Source organism: Neofelis nebulosa, chromosome 14, assembly GCF_028018385.1.
Source record: "Neofelis nebulosa isolate mNeoNeb1 chromosome 14, mNeoNeb1.pri, whole genome shotgun sequence".
Lineage (NCBI taxonomy): Eukaryota > Metazoa > Chordata > Mammalia > Carnivora > Felidae > Neofelis > Neofelis nebulosa.
Window position 1 is genome coordinate 73360115 of NC_080795.1, and position 19694 is coordinate 73379808.

Sequence of the window (19694 nt, forward strand, 5' to 3'; positions counted from 1 at the left end):
TGGTAGAGAGACAAGGAAAATATGTGGTATGTATAAAATGAAACATAATTCATCTATAAAAAAAGAGACTCTTACCTTTTGTCGGGCGAATGTGATAACCGCGACACTGTGGAAACCTAACTGGAGAATCTTACCCTTTGTGACAACATGAACAAAAAAGCATCCTGCCAAGTAAACTAAGTCAGAAGAAGACAAGTTCTATATGGTTTTACTTAGATGTGAAATCTACAACAACGGAACTCATGGAAACAGAATAAATCGGTGGTCAGCAGGGGCAGAGGGGAGGGAGGATGGAGGTGTGAAGGAAACGGGTAGACATTGTCAAAGGGTACAAACTTCCAGTATTAAGATGAATAATTTCTGCGGATCTAACGAATGTGCTGCACGGTGACTATAGTTGACAATATTCTATAGTATACTTACGGGATGCTATAAGTTGTTGAGAGAGAAAATCTTAAAAGTTCTCATCATGCACATACACACACACACACAATATCGTAGCTCCGTGAGGTGATGGATGTGTTAATTCACCTTATTGTGGTGATCCTTTCCCAATATATATGTATATCAAATCATCATGTTATACGCCTCAAACTCACACATTGTTATATGTCAATTTTATCTCAATGAAGCTGGGGATAAGGACAAATTTCTCCTTTTTGTAGGCGCACCAGTCACATCGGATTAGGGAGTTACCCTACTCCAGGATGACGTCATCATAACTTAACTAATTATATCTGCAATGACCTTATTTTTAAATAAGATCACATCCCGAGGTACTGAGAGATTAGGACTTCAAGTAATAAATTTGGAAGGGCTGGTCACAACTCAATCCACAAAGAAAATGCAAGCTCTGTGAGGATAGCAACCTTTTCTTTTGATCACTGCTATGCCTCTAAAACTTAGAAGAGGGCCCAACACCGAATAAGTGGTCAGTACATATTTATTGACTAAATGCATGTATTAATCAATCAACCAATTACACCTACTTCTCTAGCTCCAAAGTTGGTGCTCTCTCCACTATACAATTCTGCCTCATCTTCTTTTTATCTCATGTATTACAGCCTCTCAAAAATTTATTCCTAATTAATCTCTCTGTAAATCTGTTCTCCCATTACTATTACAATAATCATCGCAATTAATCATTAACTCATAGCTACTACGATAATCACTAGCATACTCATTAGCTAAACACTAAAAAGTTGTACTTTTTCCACTAGCATAATTATCACGAATTTTATATCATTCCAGAAGTGTGTGATTCTTAAGGAAGAGCAAAGGGGAAGTAAGTAGCAAGACATCAAATCTGCATAATAGTTGCCTTTGTAATGTACTGCCTGGCTTCCTCTCCTCTCAGGGCTGAAGCAACCCATTCCTTACCTGCAGGGTCATCTCTGTATGGGCCTCTGGGGTCAATCCTAACCTACACAAGTGCAGATTTAAGGAAATTCTCATTAGACTGAAACACAAGTCATAGTTTTGGGCTTTTTTTGTTTTGTTTTGTGCATTTTTTTTTTGGTTTATTTATATTGAGAGAGACAGGGACAGAGACAGATAGAAAGCAGAGGAGGGGCAGAGAGAGAGGGAGAGAGGGAGAATCCCAAGCAGGTTCCACACTGTCAGTACAGAGCCCGATGAGGGACTCAAACTCACAAACCATGAGATCGTGACTTGAGCCAAAATCAGGACCGATTGAGCCACCCAGTGCCTCACAAGTCATAGTTTAATAAATACATGGATAAATGATGAAGTGCCTCCATGAAAATGACCTTCAGGAAAAAAAAAAAAACCCAAAACTTCTAATGTGCCTAATATTTAGGGAAAAGTCCAGGTTCGGAATGCAGAACTGACACAAATAACTCTTCTAATTCCCAAGTAGTAAGAGGTGAAGTTGTATTCATTCAATCAAAAAGAAAAATGTTTGGGGGAACATACTATATACCCAGCACGGTGCCACGGAATGGAAATACAACAGAAGACAGGACAGCCATGTTTGCAACCTTTATGGAACTTGTAGTCTAGCAGAGAGGAGAATGCATCCTTGAAACAAGTGATTACACAAAAAAGTAACTGATATCAATTGCTAAGAAGGAGAAATACAAGATAATTTAAGAGTGTATAACAGGAGAAATACTATTTATGGGAAATCAAGGAGGGCTTTCCCCAACAAAAGGTAATGATTTATAAAAGGGAATTAAAGAGTACTTGGAATCTCTGAGACGGAAAGGTAAAATGATCACTTGCAACGGTCACTACCAACAGGATTCACCATCGCTGGATTGTAACTGAGTGAAACCGAAGGCTGTGTCCAGACAGTATAACCGAAACACTGCTGTGCAGGTGTATGCGCTTGCCAAAGGAAACACAGTCCATTTTTCTCTCTTCTTGGAACCTGCTCACCCTTGCAACAACCATTACTGCTGGCTTGAAACTTCTGAGGTCCAATATCTCACGAAGAAAGGTCCCACTCTGGCCCCACCCCCTCCTGATGGTGTACCAAAGTCACACAAGCTTCTGCCTAGATCCCACATCCAGTTATGTGCTGTATGTGTTTTCTCCATGAGAGGTCACAGGGGCTGTAAGCCAGACAAGTAGTGTCCAAGGGGCCAAGGATGGATAGATGTTGGCCCCTTTCTGCTTTTATTTGAACATGGATTTTGAGCTAAGCTTCCATAAATCCAAATCTGAATGATCAAATCCTTTAGAAATAATAAGTGTCCTGGCGCGTAGGTATATTCGTATACAAGAAAGAGAACACCTGTAGAAATTTCTTGAACTAGGTTTGGATATGCAAAGCAGTTCACATTTAGTTTAAGAGGTGGGATTAAGAAAAACATAGTTGTGGGTTTGAATCATGGCTCTACCGCTTAGCGGCAATGTGACATTCAGAAAGATTCTTCAAATCTTTGAGTTTCCGTTTCCTAATTTGAAAATGGGGTTAATAGGGGCGCCTGGGTGGCGCAGTCGGTTAAGCGTCCGACTTCAGCCAGGTCACGATCTCGCGGTCCGTGAGTTCGAGCCCCGCATCAGGCTCTGGGCTGATGGCTCGGAGCCTGGAGCCTGTTTCCGATTCTGTGTCTCCCTCTCTCTCTGCCCCTCCCCCGTTCATGCTCTGTCTCTCTCTGTCCCAAAAATAAATAAAAAAACGTTGAAAAAAAAATTAAAAAAAAAAAATGGGGTTAATAATTACACTTACACAGTCTGAGACAAAAGAAGATAAAGCATGCAAAGTATTAGAGACAATATAAGTATCTGAGACACTTTATGTGTTTAATAAATATATATATGCTCTCCAATTATTATTCATGGTAGGATTTTTTTTTTATATTGTGTACCACTTAATGACAAAAGCAAGCCAGAGAAAAATGACGTTTATAACCCCTGGGTACCTACATTGCATCCCTGTTCTTCCAGGAGTGGCCCCAGCCTTGCTTTTATAACATGATATATTAGGTATATCTAGATGCCTTCAGAAATTCTCTCAGCCTCAACTGTCTCCCAGACCCATACCCCCTAGCTCTCTCCCAGCAACCACCGTCGACTTCTCGTGTGCTTAGCAGATCTATGGCCAGAGGCTGACCAGTTATGTGCTTGGAGTCACTGGCTTTTCTTGATTTTCCTGTGTCCTGTTTCAGGTGAAAAACCACACTGGAAGTCATGGGACCTGGGTTCCCCAACAGCTGCCAAAGGGACAAACCAGGTGTGCAGGAGAATTAACTCCCTATGGGGTAAGACTTTGACCAGAGGGGCATGAAAACGGGGAGAGACTCTAGTTAATTTTCTTGTTTATTACTCAAATGGACAGTTTCAGTGAACTTATCCAAATAGCCCGAGATGTACAAAAATGCTCACATGGCCAAACAGGCACACCCTCATAGCAACCAAGTGAGTCTCTTTGTGGCTTATCATGAAGCATCGGCCAGTGTGATCAACGCATTACTTTGCATTGCTTCCTTACCCTTCCCTGTTCTGTTCTTCCCTCCACTTTTCTCTCACTCTCGCCACCCTAGTTTTCTACTTTCCGAACGAAGCATCCCCACTAAATTGTTACCTCAGTTGCTGTTTCTAGGAAACCCTGCCTAAAACTATTGGTGACAAGAGTAGTTCTACAAAGCAGACTGTCAAATAAGATTTGGGACTGGCTTTCTTACTGGTCTAATAGCAATGAAATCTCCATTTGCAGGGGTGAGTGGGATGCACTGGCATCATGAGTGTAGGCTTTCATGAGGACAAGACTTTGAGAGATGGAGTAGATGTGATGATTAATCAATTTCCTGACAAAGAAAATATAAGGATTATGGAGTAGAGGGGTCTTGGGGGTATGGGCACAAGAGACTTTGAAAAACATATCCCAATTCTTCTAGTTGCCAACGTAAAGCATGCTCTAAAATCCAGAATTTTCCATGATACATTAAGAAAACTTTCATCCCTTACGGCCCGAAGACAGATTATGCAGTAAATCAGGTTGTAGTGATGTAATAATTGCAAAGAAGACTAAATAAACAGTCTCAGCGAGTCTCATATGTCAAAATCACTACGCCGAAAAGGAAAGAGTAGACTATTCAGACCTGTGATCGGAATGTGTGTCTAGACAAGCCTGGGAATCTTGGACCCTAGTCCTCTGAACACTTCTCCTGGCAAAAGAAGCCTTGTACTCTTTGCAAGTGAGAACTTCTCTTCTCTTGTCTGAACCCATGCAACGGATTCACCTGAAACTAGTGTCTCGCAAGATGAAGCTTGATCTTCTAGCCCGCTCATTGCTTCTCTCTCTTCTGGTCTGGTAACCAGAGTCAGGGCCAGCAGAGCTCCATAAGGAAAAGGCTACACTTGCAAAATCTAGCTAACCTACCCTGGTAGGACCCGAAAGAACACATATGAGAGTGGGTCTTGAGGGTAGCAAAGCAGAATATAACACTGGATAGGGAAGAATTCACTGGCATGGCGGCTCCTCCCCAAGACTTGAAATCCAAGTCTAGATGGACTTGGATTAGTCTTGAAATCTAGACTAATCTAAATAGCTTGCTTATATGAATGTCTATTCAAAGCCTGGCCTTAAGGATGGGTTACAGTAGAATAAAGTGCCAGGATTTCTTTGGCATGATATCAAATAAGGAGTTTCTATTGGATTTGATTCCGCTATCCCCCAGAACAACACCCTTGCTGCTTCTCTGGCCAGACAGGTCTTAACGGTGGCTGGCTATCTTCCCACAGCTGCAATCCAGGTTGCTACGGCTGTCACAGCCAACACAAGAAGGAACCACACATGGAGCATCAGCTGGAAAAGAGAGACTGGCCCACCAACATAATGGCTAAATGGTACCCATGGGGACATCCAGTCTATTTTGCTGGAGCGGAGCATCTTCCATTTGGCAGGAGACATATGATGACTTTACCAAATGCCTCACAAGGTAGCATTTGCTTTTCTTCAAGAGTTTTCCCCAGGAACCTTCACTACATCCAAGTGAATAACAAGGGTCAGGACTCAGCCCAATCTGAATGAAGAAATCTAATCCCTGCTCCAGGGAAAATAGCCTCCACGCCAGAAGATCACATCAGAATGATCAGGAAAAATAGAATGTTGCAATGGAATGCAATGCATTCCCCAGGAAAGCAGTTTATTCCTTTTTTTTTTTTTTTTTTTTTTGAGAACGAGGCATTTTATTGAGGATACCACAAAGCCACAGGGCCTTCTGTGATGGGAGGGTGTGACCACAGACTACGTGCCAGCGACATCACACCCATCACACACCCCAGTCACGCACACATGAGAGCCTCACCAGGCACGAGACGTTGCACACGCGCTCACATGGGCATCTCGCACATTCCCTAATTAAATAAGTGTTTATCTGCACGTAACCTATGCTGTGGGTCAGGCTGAAGACCAGCTCTGAAGGGGGGGGCGGTGCCCAGAACACAGGGGAGTCAGGCACAAACACTGATGGCTACAGTCAGGTCAGGCACAGACTGGCCACTTGTTCATCGGTCCACTTGCTTCTTCCACCAAGGCAATGAGTAACGTGATGAAGGTGGAACGGGGCATCTTTAGAAGTTCAGCAGAGACTACTCTGTAGACTGGAATTGGGGGTTCACTTCTAGTTTGGAATTGCCTCCTAGAGAAAATCACCGGTTTATCCTTTCTTGGATCCCCTTGCATAGGGGTTGATAACTAAATATGTTCTCAAAAAACTGCCTCCATGTTTCACATAGATAAGCCAGCTACAGAAATTGTCTGTTGTGGAGCTGACCTTAAATGAACTCTGTGGTCTCTGTTTTCTTTATTCTAGTTTTATTTTAAAACACTTAAGTTTTTAGTACATTTCTCCCCAAGAAGTTTTTATTTCCAGAATAATCTGGTAAAAATAATGCCCATAAAATGACCTCATGCCTGCCTATCTGTCTCTGCAATACTATTTTCTTCACCTTGGCACTGGCTAGGGTAGAAAATAGCAACTTTGAGCTCTTTGGTTCATTAAAAGCAGAAAGAGGCCACTGGAGCTCTTCTTTAGATTCTCTTCATTGCGATGGATGCAACTTTCAAAATTGGGGACAAGTCATTTTAAGCGAGCCACTGCAAAGTGGGATATTTCTATAAAATGGCACTGTTTTAAAGGATGCCCAGAAGCTTTTTTTAATTCTCTCAATAAAACCTCTTCCCACTTGTTTTCTATTTATAAAGACCCCCTCCATTTCCTCACCAAATGTTTGAGTTTTAACTCATCTCAACACCTGAAAAGCCCAGCTGTCTTTGACACAGAGAAAAACAGCCTCCTGTAGAATCTGAAATGGCTGCTCAGAGGACTGAGTCTCAGAATGCAAGCCTGTTTGCCCCCCTAGTGGCCCAGTGGCCCAGGAACTTCTCAAGGTAGAATGTCAGGCTTTCATCTATGTATATCCCATGACCAGCACTGGGTTGGCAATATGGGAAGCACTCAGTGAATCTTGCTGGGACCAAGACTAAGACTTGTTCTAGACATGTGAAGTTAGCAGCATGCCATTATTAACATCCTCACTTTTGTTAGTGTTTTCTGTGTGTCAGCCACTGTTCTTAGGGCATCACATATCTTCCTTCATTTGACTCTTATAACCTGCCCTTATCCCTAATTTCTAGATTAAAGAGAGAGAGGAGGGGGTGGGCATGCTGTAGTTGGATGGTTTGTCTAAGGCTTTATGTAATAAAGCTTCCAGCCTTCTAAATCTCAGCTTAAGGAATGTGGATTTCCTTATTCATTTTGCAAATTATTCTTGGACACTAAACCATGTTCCTAAGACTGTGCTCTGTGATCAGAAAGATTTGCCCAAGACAGACTCGTCCTTGTCTTCATAGAGCTTGCAGTCAAAGAATCAGCGGTTACCAGTGCCCATCACAGAGGAGCTGTCCAACAGCCAGTAAAAACTAATACCCCTATTAATAGTAACAAAGACATCATATATCTGTGTAACCCTTCGAATTTTACCAGTGTTTCTGTGGGCATTCACGCGTTTGTCCTGAGGCGGATCATTGTCCTTCTCACCTTGGAGATTAGGCACTGAGGCTGGCACAGGTAGGAATTGCTGGAGGGTCACAGAATTGGTCAATAAAAGAGCCATGACTGGAACGAGAGAAATGACTGTAAAGGCCGGATGCAAAGAGTTAATCCCCTCTGTTGGTGCACAAATGAAAGAAGGCATTGCAATTCACAGGTAGCTCACAGCATGCGGTGCATAAGAAAGAACAATGAATTTAAAGTCCTACTAGATCAATAGCCTTGTGATCTTTAAAGTCACTTTATCCCTTTGTCTCTCAGTTTCCCAGGTAGGATTATAAAAACTAAGCTAAGCCAATTAGTGTATTCTTTCCCTCTGACCAGATAGATCACCTAGGGAAAAATATGTGACATAAGCCGGTCCAATCATAGTAAATCTTAGATAATACTACAAATGTTGAAACAAAGATGCTCTCTTTCCTGCAGGATATGAAAATGAAGGCATACGGTGCTAAGAAATTATTGCCAACAATTTTTTGTCTATAAGAAAAATCAAATTTACGTTGGAAAACCCAAGGGGCACCTGGGTGGCTCAGTCAGTTGAGCATCTGACTCTCGATTTCAGCTCAGGTCATGATCTCATGGTTTATGGGATCGACCCCGCATTGGGATCCGCACTGAGTGTGGAGCCTCGGGACTCTCTCTCTCTCTCTCTCTCTCTCAAAATAAATAAATAAACATTTTCTGAAGAAACTAACCCAGGAGAAAGTGCCAAGGAAGCAAGGAGTGTATAGATCTTAGCAACATTTATTCGTGCCTCTGTATCAAGCTGTGCCTGAAGCTGGGAATTGCCGAAAGCAATTAGGTAATGCAAGCAAGTAACTTTCCTTTATTTTTTATATCAGTTTGCATTAGGTTCTATATTACTGCGACCAAGGCAGCCATACAACTAGGGAAGCCTGTACTTAATGGTGAACTCATGAGGCTAGAAGAAGCTTACAGAAACAGAAAACTCTTGGGACAAAGGATAATGGCACAGTTCACAAGACTAATCTAGTAAAATTCCTGCCATCCCATTTCTCTCTTCAGCCCCTGTCCCATTGGGGACGTTGGTGGACCAATGAATGGCAACAGAGTGGTGACAGATAACAAAATGGAAGCACCAAGTGAGGCTTGGTGTCTTGTAATGTTGAAATATGAAAGGTCTTTGTGAAAGTCTTTCTCTCTGAGTCAGCCTCAGCCTGGATATGACCTGGCTTCTCGGCATGGAGGTGTCATATGAGCCATAAAGTCTCCCAAGACTCAGCCAGGCAAGCCAGCTCTGCCTCTTGTGTTTTTATACTGAATACAAGGGATAATTTCTTAAAGGCTAAACAAGCCTGGCGTGCCACTTGGAGCAGTTTATGAAAGAGAAAGGCACAATTTAATAATTCAACGCTATGAAAAAAAATCTGTCCTTCCTATGTCGGCAAGGTTAAAAGGAGAGCTAATTATATGCCCCAAGGATTCTGCAAGACTCCTCACTGGCCTCGAGTGGGCTTTTCTTGTAAATTATACCTCAGTAAGTAATTCACTGAGGTAGACAGATGCATTCTTGGATTGCCCATTATTTTCTCTGTGATTGGCTTCTCAGTCTTACCTTCTCCAGTAAAGAAGATGCCTTTAATGAGACTGATGTACGGTACTATTTGCTATACTCTGAGATGTTACAGTACGAGGCTTCTGTTTTCTCCATCTGTATATCCAAGCGCCCAGCAAAGAGCCTGTAACATTGTAGTCGTTCAATAAACGTTCGATGAGAGTAAGTAACAGAAAGTTCTACTCCACAAAGCTCATTCGTCAAATCAAGACTGATAGGTAGACCCTGTACCCAGACACATTGTCACGGTGAATCTCTGCACACCACCATTGTCCTAGTGCTTGCCTCTTTTCCATTGTTAATGGATCCATTTATCCAACCTATGTTTACATTCATAACCTCTCTTAGGGGTCAAAGAAAGTGAGAGAGTCTAAACATACAACAAAGTTTAAGACCCTTCCCAGGAGTCCCTAGTTTTAGGGGAGATAGAGATGGGAACAGAAGTGAAAGCATTTGGTAAGTTTCCTTACAGCTGATATGTATTCCTGTGATGATGGGTCAACATCCCACTTACCATATCTTGAGTGCCATGGGGTCTGGACTCAGTTCTGGTTTTGCCCACACTGGCGTCCTCAGAGCCTACCTCAGCTCCTGGCCCAAGGCAGGTACTTAAATGCTTGACTGAAAATAACTGGTGTCGGTTCTAGTCACTGTCCTCCAGCCGGTCTAGAAAAAAGATGGATTCCAATTCCTTCAAAGACCTGAGGAGAACATGAAGTCTTCCATGAGGTCCTGGCACTTATGTCCTCAAGGTCCTTTCTGGCGCCACATTCCCGTTTCAGATGAATGATGTCACCTTGCGTGTCATACTGTCTGCCAGTAGTACTTTTCTTCTTTCTCATCAGACGGAACTTTGCCATCGACGTTCACGTAAAATCAGCCCAACAATTTCAGCTACATTTGGCCACTGTGTGGGTAGCAGATTCTCCCAAACACAGATAGAAAGTGATCCTCTGACAAGGCTGGACCCACAGGTGCTTCAGCTGCCAGACAGGCACCACTAACAACATCCCGTGGAGCTCCTGGTCTTTCCACCTGGTGGTCTTCATTCATTGTCTCTCCTTTTGTCTCTCATTCATCCCTTCCCATCGCCACCTTTCCTCTAACTTCAAATTATTTCTGTTCAATTATTCAGACTAATTGCTTATCCCTGGGCCCTCTCTTCTGATCCAGATCCAGAACCATCTTTCAAAAGTGCTAAGAGAAACCTCAAAATTTCAATCAAAAGTATCCACTCTTATGGTTGTTTTTAAAAATATTCATAATATAAAGCATTGAGGCAGCATTTGGGGGAATACAATAGGACAGAGCTCAGAACAGAGAGGGTCCAGCTCCCATCTTGTGCCATCTTGTCAAAAGGCTTAATAGAGCAAGTGAATTCTGAACTGAGCCCTGAATGGTGAGCTATTATATTCCAGGTTGTGAATGGAGAGATGTACTCTAGACAGAGGTATCAGCATGTGAAAAGGTGTGAAGGAGAAGGGGGCAGTGCCTAGGTAAATAAGTCTGCATAGCCAAAGACTGTGATTCACAAGTAAGAAGCAGGAGATGAGCTATCCGTAAATAGGATGGGCTGGATCAAGAAGTACTCAGAATCCCATCTTCCTTGCAGTACCCTTTTCTTTCCTTCGGATGCCTTTTTGCCCTTCCCTTCCTCCTTTCATCTTTCAGATCTCCTCCTTTCATCGCTATGTGAAAACTTAGTCCTTGAAAATCCATGGCACTGAGAGGGAATAGGAAAAACCACGCTGCATTTAAATGACAATAGATTGTACCAAAAGCTAGGAACAAGGTTTCAAATGTGCTCCCGGAGGACATTGCTGGCGTGACCAAATCGTTAGGTACTTTTATCTCCCATCTGCAGGTGAAGAAACTAAGGCTCAGAGAAGTTGAGCAGTGGTCTCTAATACACAAGCAATATTACAAATCATGACTCAATTTCAACTCTGCATGAGTTCCAAGATCTTTCCATTACACCGTGAAGTCTCCTAAGGAGCAGCAGACCTTCACAAGAATACTGTCCTAACCGGTGCATTCTAATGCAATTTCAACAGTGAGACACACCAAGAACAGCATAAAATACCCCCTGACATGTCTCTGCTCCTTATGGCTTTCAAATTAGTCGACACAGATTTCATAGTAAATATTGACACGAGTTTTGTCAGTGAGACTAGCAAACTCTGTTTCACTCAAATACTATGTTGTAAAAGAATGGCTCTGGGGGTAGAATCTGATGATATAACAGGTTTAACATTTATTGATCACCTAGTTTTCACCTATGGAAAGTTTTGCCCTTATTAACTATTTCAATTTTTCCAACCTTGTAAAATTTGTTATTGTTACCCAGATAGGATAGGTGTTATCCCACCTATTGTTATCCCCAAATGATGTGGATGATGAATCTGAGACCCAGAGGGATAATGCCACTGGTCAAGATCATGCAGAAAGTCATTCATTGCTGAGGTTTGAACACATATTTGTTCATTTATTAAATATTTACTGAGCAACCACTATGTGCCCATCCCTTTGCTAAGTTCTAGGGACACAAGGCTTCTCCCCGCCCCAAAGACAACAACAAAAAAAGAATTACGGATTTTACAATGTAATGGAAAGTCAGTCAACGGAAAAAGAAACACCACCACAGGGTGATGATTGTTATGGTGGGGATGTACCGGCTGTTTATTCACTGTATTAGTCTGGGTTCTCCCAAGAACCAACAGGAGATGATAGTTAGATAATATAGATACAGATATGAATATATAGATTTATTACAAAGTATTGGCTCATGTAGTTGTGGGACTTCTCATGTAGAAGTCCCAAGATCTGAAGTAGGTAGGATCCACAGATCCTGAAGGTCTAGAGACCCAAAAGAGCCAAAAGTATTGTTCTAGTCTGGGTCAGAAGGCCCGACAAACGTAAGAGCTGATATAGTGTAGTTCCATCCTGAGTCTGAAGGTGGGAGAATTCCCATGTCCCAGCTGGAAGAGTCAGGCAGAAACAGCAAATTCCCCCTTCCTCAAGCCTTTTTCTCCTATTAAGGCCTCTGGCGGAGGCCCATCCCATTAGGGAAGACAATCTGGTTTATTCAGTCTACTGATTCCTATGTTAATGTCATCAAGAAACACCATCACAGACACACCTGGAAATAATGTTTAATCAAACATCTGGGCACCCCATGGTCCAGTCAAGTTGCACATGAAATTAACCATCACATTCGCCTTCCAATACAATGCATGGAATTTCAAGAAGGAAAACTCGTATACTTCCTCTTACCCAGTTTAGAAAACTCAAACTCTTTGTCTGTAGAAGACTCTACCAATATATGGCACAATTCAGTGGGTTTCAATGCTCTGTGTCAAGGAGACACAGAGTGGTAATTGATTCAGGGAATAGCATTTAATTCACCCCCACATAATAAGTAAGCCCTCTTCCAGCACTGAGGATGTATGGGCAGGAGTCAAGCCATCTCAAGAATTAAACCGTAAGTATAGCAAAAGCTTCAACTGTATAAGATAGAATACAATGAGCTGCTTTATCATATTGTACGGGAAGCAAGGAAACTGTCGTCAGATGGTTATTTCCACTCCCAATCCTACATTAGGAAACTGAGCTCAGAGAGCTGAAAGTCTTGCTCAAGCTCACATAGTTTGTGTCAGTGGCAGCACAAGATTACACAGGTTCTTCTGACCCCACCTGCATTGTTTTTACCACTACATAAAGACAAAGAATTAGAATGAAGGCTGGACTCCACCAGTGGAATCTGCTTGTAGAAATAAAGTTGGCTCAATAAACAGCCAACATAGTAGAGATTAGAAACCAATGGAGTCCGGTTATAGGGATAAAGCTGGTTCAATGAAGGACCAACACAATAGAGGTTAGAAGCCAAGGGAATCAGGTTATAGGGATAAAGTTGATTCGATAAAAGGCCAACACACGGCAGATTAAAAGTTTACACAGTGGACATGGCTGCCCTTTGAAGTAGATGTGTTCATTGGACGTGTTCCAGTAGGAATGATGAACACCTGTCCAAGATGGCTGGAGTGCATTCCAACTGGGAATAAAGACTATGTGCTCACCAAGGTCATGGATTGTATTCTAAATCCCATTTCACTCCCTTGCTTCCTTGCCATTGGAGCAGGAGGCAAAAAGTCAGACTTGTGGGCTTTTGGAAGGCATGTAAATGGCTCCAGTTTATGTATATATTTGCAGAGTCTAGGACAATGCTTAGCACATAATGGTGCTAAAAACTTATTTTTTGATGAGTGAATAAACGTAAATAGTGACCTAAGTCACTGAAAAAGTATGAGCAAGGGGAGAAACTTCTTCAAATCTCTGCCAGACAAGGGGATAATCCTTCTTAATCTAGGTATATAGATTTCAGAAAGACAGAAAATATTTCTAATGATGTGTCAAAATGATCATTCAGCTTTATCATCTAATATCTCATCAAGTTTAGTTATTCCTTGGAAATTTTTTTAAAGTGGTATTTCTTTCTTCTCTCAGCTTCGCATGCGCTCGGGAAACCCAGCAAATTTTTCCAGGCACCGCATTTTCTGTAAACCATTTATTGAGCTCTTTCTGTGTGTCAGGCACCTGACTAAGAGTTACTCCTGCTTCTGTTTTTCAACTCCTTCAATGGATCTACACGCATGAGGCATTTCTAATCCCCATTTCACAAATTAGAAAACAGGTTCTAAAAGGCAATTCCCACAAACATCACACAGCTAATAATTGGTGTTGCTGGGCTAAACCGATGTTTATACAATTGCAAAGCTGTTCTGCTAAGACGTCGAGAGGTTCGTAGGCACTGAGTGTTCATGAGTGCTCGTGAGTCCCGCCTTACAGATGATAAGATCAATTTTACTCTGGGGTAAACATCCTATTCCCCTGCATGAATGACTGCTTGTTGTAATCGTGTAAAACAAGATAAACGGGGAGGAACTTTTTGATTCTTAGCATTTTACCTGTAAGGGGTAAGGGGCTTGGTCTTCTAAAAATGTTTGTTTTGCTTGGTCTAACAAGTCCTCTTGTTGTGTTGGGTTGAGGACATCAGGAATATCTTAGAGGAGGTTAAATGGTGGGTGGAGAGGTGGAGTAGAACTATTTTAACTTTAAAGGATCCTCTGCCATCCAGTGCTTTTATGACTTTGAACCAACCACTTCATTGCCCTGGGATCAGTTTCCTCATCTTCTGAAAGTGACACCTTGGAAACAAATAATCCCTAAGAACTCAGCCAGCACCCATAAGCTGAAGTTCAGTTTCTTCTGGCACGTGTCTGAAAAGGCCACAATTTATGACTGCTCTAAGATTCAGAATTCCCCCATCTGAAAAGCTGCGTCCAATGGCTAATCCACCAACTGATTGAGGAAGCCCCCCAACCCGTTGTAGGTTGCTTTTGTTGACCATGTACTGTATTAATGGAAAAGAGCTGTGGAGAAAGAAGCTCAAGATGAACTCGGGGTCGTCCAAGACGTCAGCAATACTGAGTGTCAGATGTGTTCAGGGTTGGGGAGGCACACAACTTGTGGGTGGATTCTAGCTCTGCCTCTGACCAGCCAGGTGAATGCTGGTGACACCCTACCCTGTGTCCACGGCCCCGATCTCCCCCATTCTGGCTTGTAGAAACCACCAGATTATCTCACTGAAAGCTCAAGTTGGACACGACTAAAATGGAACGGATCGCTTTCATCCCTTCCCCAAATCCGCAGCTCTGGCCTCTTCGCAGGGAATCTATAACAGGGTTTGAAAGACCCGTTTTTCCAGTCAACCCAGTGTAAGCCCGGCCTGGCTATTGTGTACTGTTGGTCCATGATACACACATGAAGCCATTCCCTGTAATGAGTCCCGGAACATACAAAAACCAAGTGTGTGTGAAGGTGAACATGAAGAAGAGGAGAAGGGCGCCAGATAAGGCAAGAAGAGGTGAGGAGGACAACAGGCACAGAGAGGGAGTAGGTGTAGACGGGATGTGTGTTGCCCAGTGGCTTGTTTTCACGCATTTATATCTCAGATCCTGAAAACGCGCCCTGGGTGCCCCAGGACATATTTTATTGCTGCTGTTAGCAGCCCTTTCATGAATTAGAAACTTATAAATGCAAACCTCAGCCCTAGGGGCCAGTGCGTAGGAGGCATCTGTTCATCAGGCCCCCAGTGCTGACCTCCCCAATATCCTGTGTAAGAACAGAGGTTTGCAGCTCGAGGGAATGCGGGCTGCGGCTAGGAGCCTACCGAGAGCCAAAGGAGGAGAGTAAGACAAGGCAAATTCTTCCTGCGGTCAGGAAAGAACTCCATTCTCTGCAAATCAGCGAAGCATCTAGAAAGAATGGAAACCCCTTCCCTGTTCCAAGTGAACAGTGGGATAGTGATGATTAGCCTGGAAGGAAAAGTAAATTTTTTCAAAGTTATAGAGATAGAAAGATATCACAATCATTTTTAACAGTACAAAAATTCAGGGGCACCTGGGTGGCTCAGTGAGTTGAGCATCCGACTCTTGATTTTGGCTCAGGTCATGATCTCAGGGTAGTGAGACCGAGCCTCGCATCGGGCTCCGGGCTGATAGTGCAGAGCCTAGTTGGGATTCTCTCTCACCTTCTCTCTGCCCCTGCCCCATTCTCTCTCTCTCTCTCTCTCTCTCTCTCTCAACATAAATAAATAAACTTAAAAAAAAATAAAATAAAAGGACAAAAATTCAAAAAAAGCAAAAGCAAATTAAAATGTGACTATGATGACAAAATTTTGAGGTACACAAGTAAGAAGTAAAATTCTTCCCCAGGCTTCCCCAGGACTCAAGTTTGAGATCATATCATAAATATTCTTCAGCAGCCTCCTTTTTCCATGGAAATGTATACAGTAGATACCTTTTCATTCTGGTACTTTCTTATTAATTCTACTTCATTATTTTAGTGATGCTAGGGCACCTCATTATACTATGTATATTTTTAAGTTATGTATTTATTTGTTTGTTTGTTTGTTTTGGGAGAGAGAGAGGGCATACACACACAAGTGGGGGAGAGGCAAAGAGAGAGGAAGAGAGAGAATCCCAATCAGACTTCACGCCATCAGCACAGAACTGGACGGGGTGAGGGGAGTTCAAATTCTCGGACCCTGAGACCGTGACCTGAGCCAAAATCAAGGGTCGGATGCTTAACAGACTGAGCCACCCAGGTGCCCCTCCCTCCACTATATTTAATTTAAATCCTTCCCACCCTGCTTCAGGCCCTTCAGGTTGTTTTGATTCATTTTGTTATTGCAAATATGACTGCGACAAAAATTCTTACACATGTATATCTTACGGCATTCATGCCACTACTCCTGATATATAAACTTGTCCAGTATCAGATCACCTAAGTGGAATTGCAGGGACATAGTTTATGGACACTTTTAGTTTTGATAAAAATTGCAAAATCACCTCTCAAAATTACTGTAGCAATGTAAGTTGCCAACGGTGTGTAACAGGGTCCACGTACGTGCTCCGTTGTCTACCTGGGACAGTTGATAATGTCAATGTCTCCGATTCAAGTCCTATGCGTAGAATTATTTCTTCGTTTCCATTTTTACTTAAAAATGTGGGTGAGGCAAGGCATATTTTCACACTGAAAAGCATTTGTACTTTTTGCATTGTTTCCTTTGATGTTATTTACTCACTTTATTATTTTTTGTAATTTTTTTCTTGATTGGCAGAATACGTTTACATTTAAAGCTGTTAACTTTGCTACTCCTGAAACCATCATTGCACCATATGTCAACTAACTTGAATTTAAATAAAATAAAAAAATAAATAATGCTATTAACCTTGGACCGCAAACGTGTTTCAAATGCGTCATAAACATTATTATGGCATATTATACCAAACGGAAGTTTTCGATTTTTAAGTTGCAATACCTCTTTATCCTTCATCCGTGGCTTCACAGGGATCCTGTATGGGATATAAATATTCTACTTAAATTGTATTATAATCTCATAGTTTTTTTCACTATCTTTATTGTGGTGAAATACACATAACATGATTATTTTAATTCAATGGGGTTTAGTACACCCACAATATTGTGCCTCCTACTAGCCCCCAAAGACCACATCAGCACTGGGGGACACTGTCTCTTATTACTGAAGGGAAACAATATTATCCACATTTGAAGCTGTTTTCAGGCTGCTCTGCCCTAGTGTCGCTATCAGAGGCAGAGAAACAAAAAAGGTTGATGGAACCCATGAGGCCCACTCTTGAAAGCATCCATGAAGGCCTCACTGTCACCGACAGGGGTTTGAAGAAATTGGGAGCCATATCCTAGGAGAGCACCGCAACGGCACAGATTTCCTGAAGCTGGAGTTTTCATGCTGAAGTGATGTTCTCATGGGGCATCGTCTGGGTCTAATCTGGGGAAAAATGTCTTTATTTCTCAGCAGAATCAAATGACTCAACGTGTCCAACGGTTGAAGCCACTCAGGAAAGAGAACAAAGAACTCCCCAAGAGCCAGCTTGTGAGGCAAGGCAACCCCTCCTTGATCTGCTGTCCCGGAGGTCGCCTCACACGTGAAAGGAACTGTGACAAGAAAGGGAGCTCAGTTCTGACATCCCAAAGTTTGAGGGGCTCTAAGTGAAGGGTTAGAGATGGATTAAAAGGACCTGGGAGTAAGCGACTCCTGGGTCCTGCCAGGAGTCATTCACAGTGAACTGTCTCACCTTCTCCTGTTCGCCTGTATTTGGTAGATCCCAAGAGATTGCAGGAAAACTGGACCACCTTGCAAACGAAAGGCTTCCCGTGCTTTAGGCTTATTATTATTCACTGGAATTCTCTGTTGGGTATTTGCTGGGCACCAGTGAGAAAACATTCACTGACTAGCCTCCAGACCCAAGAGGCATGGAAGGAATGGATGCTGTAACAAACTCCAACACTTTAAGATACTAGCCCCCTACAATCAGCAGCATCCGGGCTCGGCACCTCAAAATTGTGCTCATTTTGTCCCGTGTGTGGAAACGTCCCTCAAAGAGAAATGGTAAACTAAAGAAAGCCAACAATTTCCTGCTTTTCTCAGGGATTTTAACCAATGTATCCACCTCCCAAATTAGATCCTGAGAATTTTCATTTTTGAGATTTTCTGCTATTTGAAGAGTAAAGAATGGAAAAAGAAAGTATCGAGTGGGAGTAAAATCTCTCACCCCCAGGAATGGAATGTGGACGTCATTCAGTAGAAGTGCATGGTTCCTGATCGTTAAGGGGAAGGCCTAGAAAATCTCCTTTCAGAGCCAAGGTCTTTTAAAAGCATTTGGTGCTTAATAGAAGAAATTCTCAGTTCCACAGTGCCTGTGCCCCCGGTCCCTTGGTACAGAATGAGAAACACTAACTAATGTTTGTGGATAACTACCACGTTCTATGGGGTGAACATCAAATCATATGTTGTTTACTAAGTTATTTATAGAGCAACTCATGCATTAGTCCATTCAACATTTCTTTATAAATCACCTAATGGATTTTATTCTCCAGTGACCATTCTAGGAACTGTTTCAGGATCTGAGGATCCAACAGAGAACCAAACAGACAAAATTCTTGCTCTCTATCGATGAGAGAGCCAATAATTTGGAGCGCAGAATTTATACAAGAGTTATTTTGAGACACCTCCGGATTAAAAGAAAAAGAAGAAAATAGTATCTTACATCCCATAGGAGGCTGTGTCAACTTGATGCAATGGCCCAAAGTCTCTCAAGGTTTCCAACCATTTTCCAGGGATTAATAGTAAAAGTAGATAAAACACAAAGTATTTGAAAAGATTACCTCGTCTTTGGAGAATATGAAGAGGAGCTTCTTGGAGAAAGCAAGCATGAGGGTACCTTCTGTCAGTGTCAGTTTTAACTGCATGGTAGGAACATGGTGGCCAAATGGGGGCAAGCATAGATGTTGGGACTGTCCAACTGGCTTTCTTCTGGTAATATGGTGGGTACCTTGTAAAGCTTGCCCTCGGGTACCTAAGCCCTTAATGACGTAACCGTGAGTTATGAGATTGAGATCAGGATGCCTTTAACCAAGTAGAGGAAGACTCAAAAGCAGTGGAAACAAAAGCCTTCACACTGTATCCTGCTCCATCAATCCAGGTTCTTCAATATTGAACTATCATTGAGAGTCTCCCTGTAATGACCCCTTATCTCAGTCCTCGCTGACCCCAGGGAGTGCCTCACTGTAAACACAGGAGGGAACTTTGGAGGACAAGAGATGGTCCCATAGGAAGAGCAGGAGAGAAGAGGAACAACGCAGTTTTCAACAGCAGACAAACGTCAGAGAGCGAGACAGTAAATTTCAGGCCCTAAGATGGCCGATCTTGGGCAGGTTTCAATAATGTGTGTATAGTGTGATGAGAAACACCCCCTGTGTATGCTGGTTCCAGACAAGACACCAAGGAACGGTGAGGTGGACCTAAGGGCTGTTTGAATGTAGTTTAGCAGCAGGATGCCAAATATTTCAGTAACAAAAATGTTCCTTTCTTCCAGACACATTCTTAAGGCCTGATGTCATCCTTAGTGATCTAGGACATTCGAGGAATGGGTCCAATCTCCAGCAAAAACTATTGGAACGTGGGGCTGCTCCCAAAGCTGTGCCTTTTC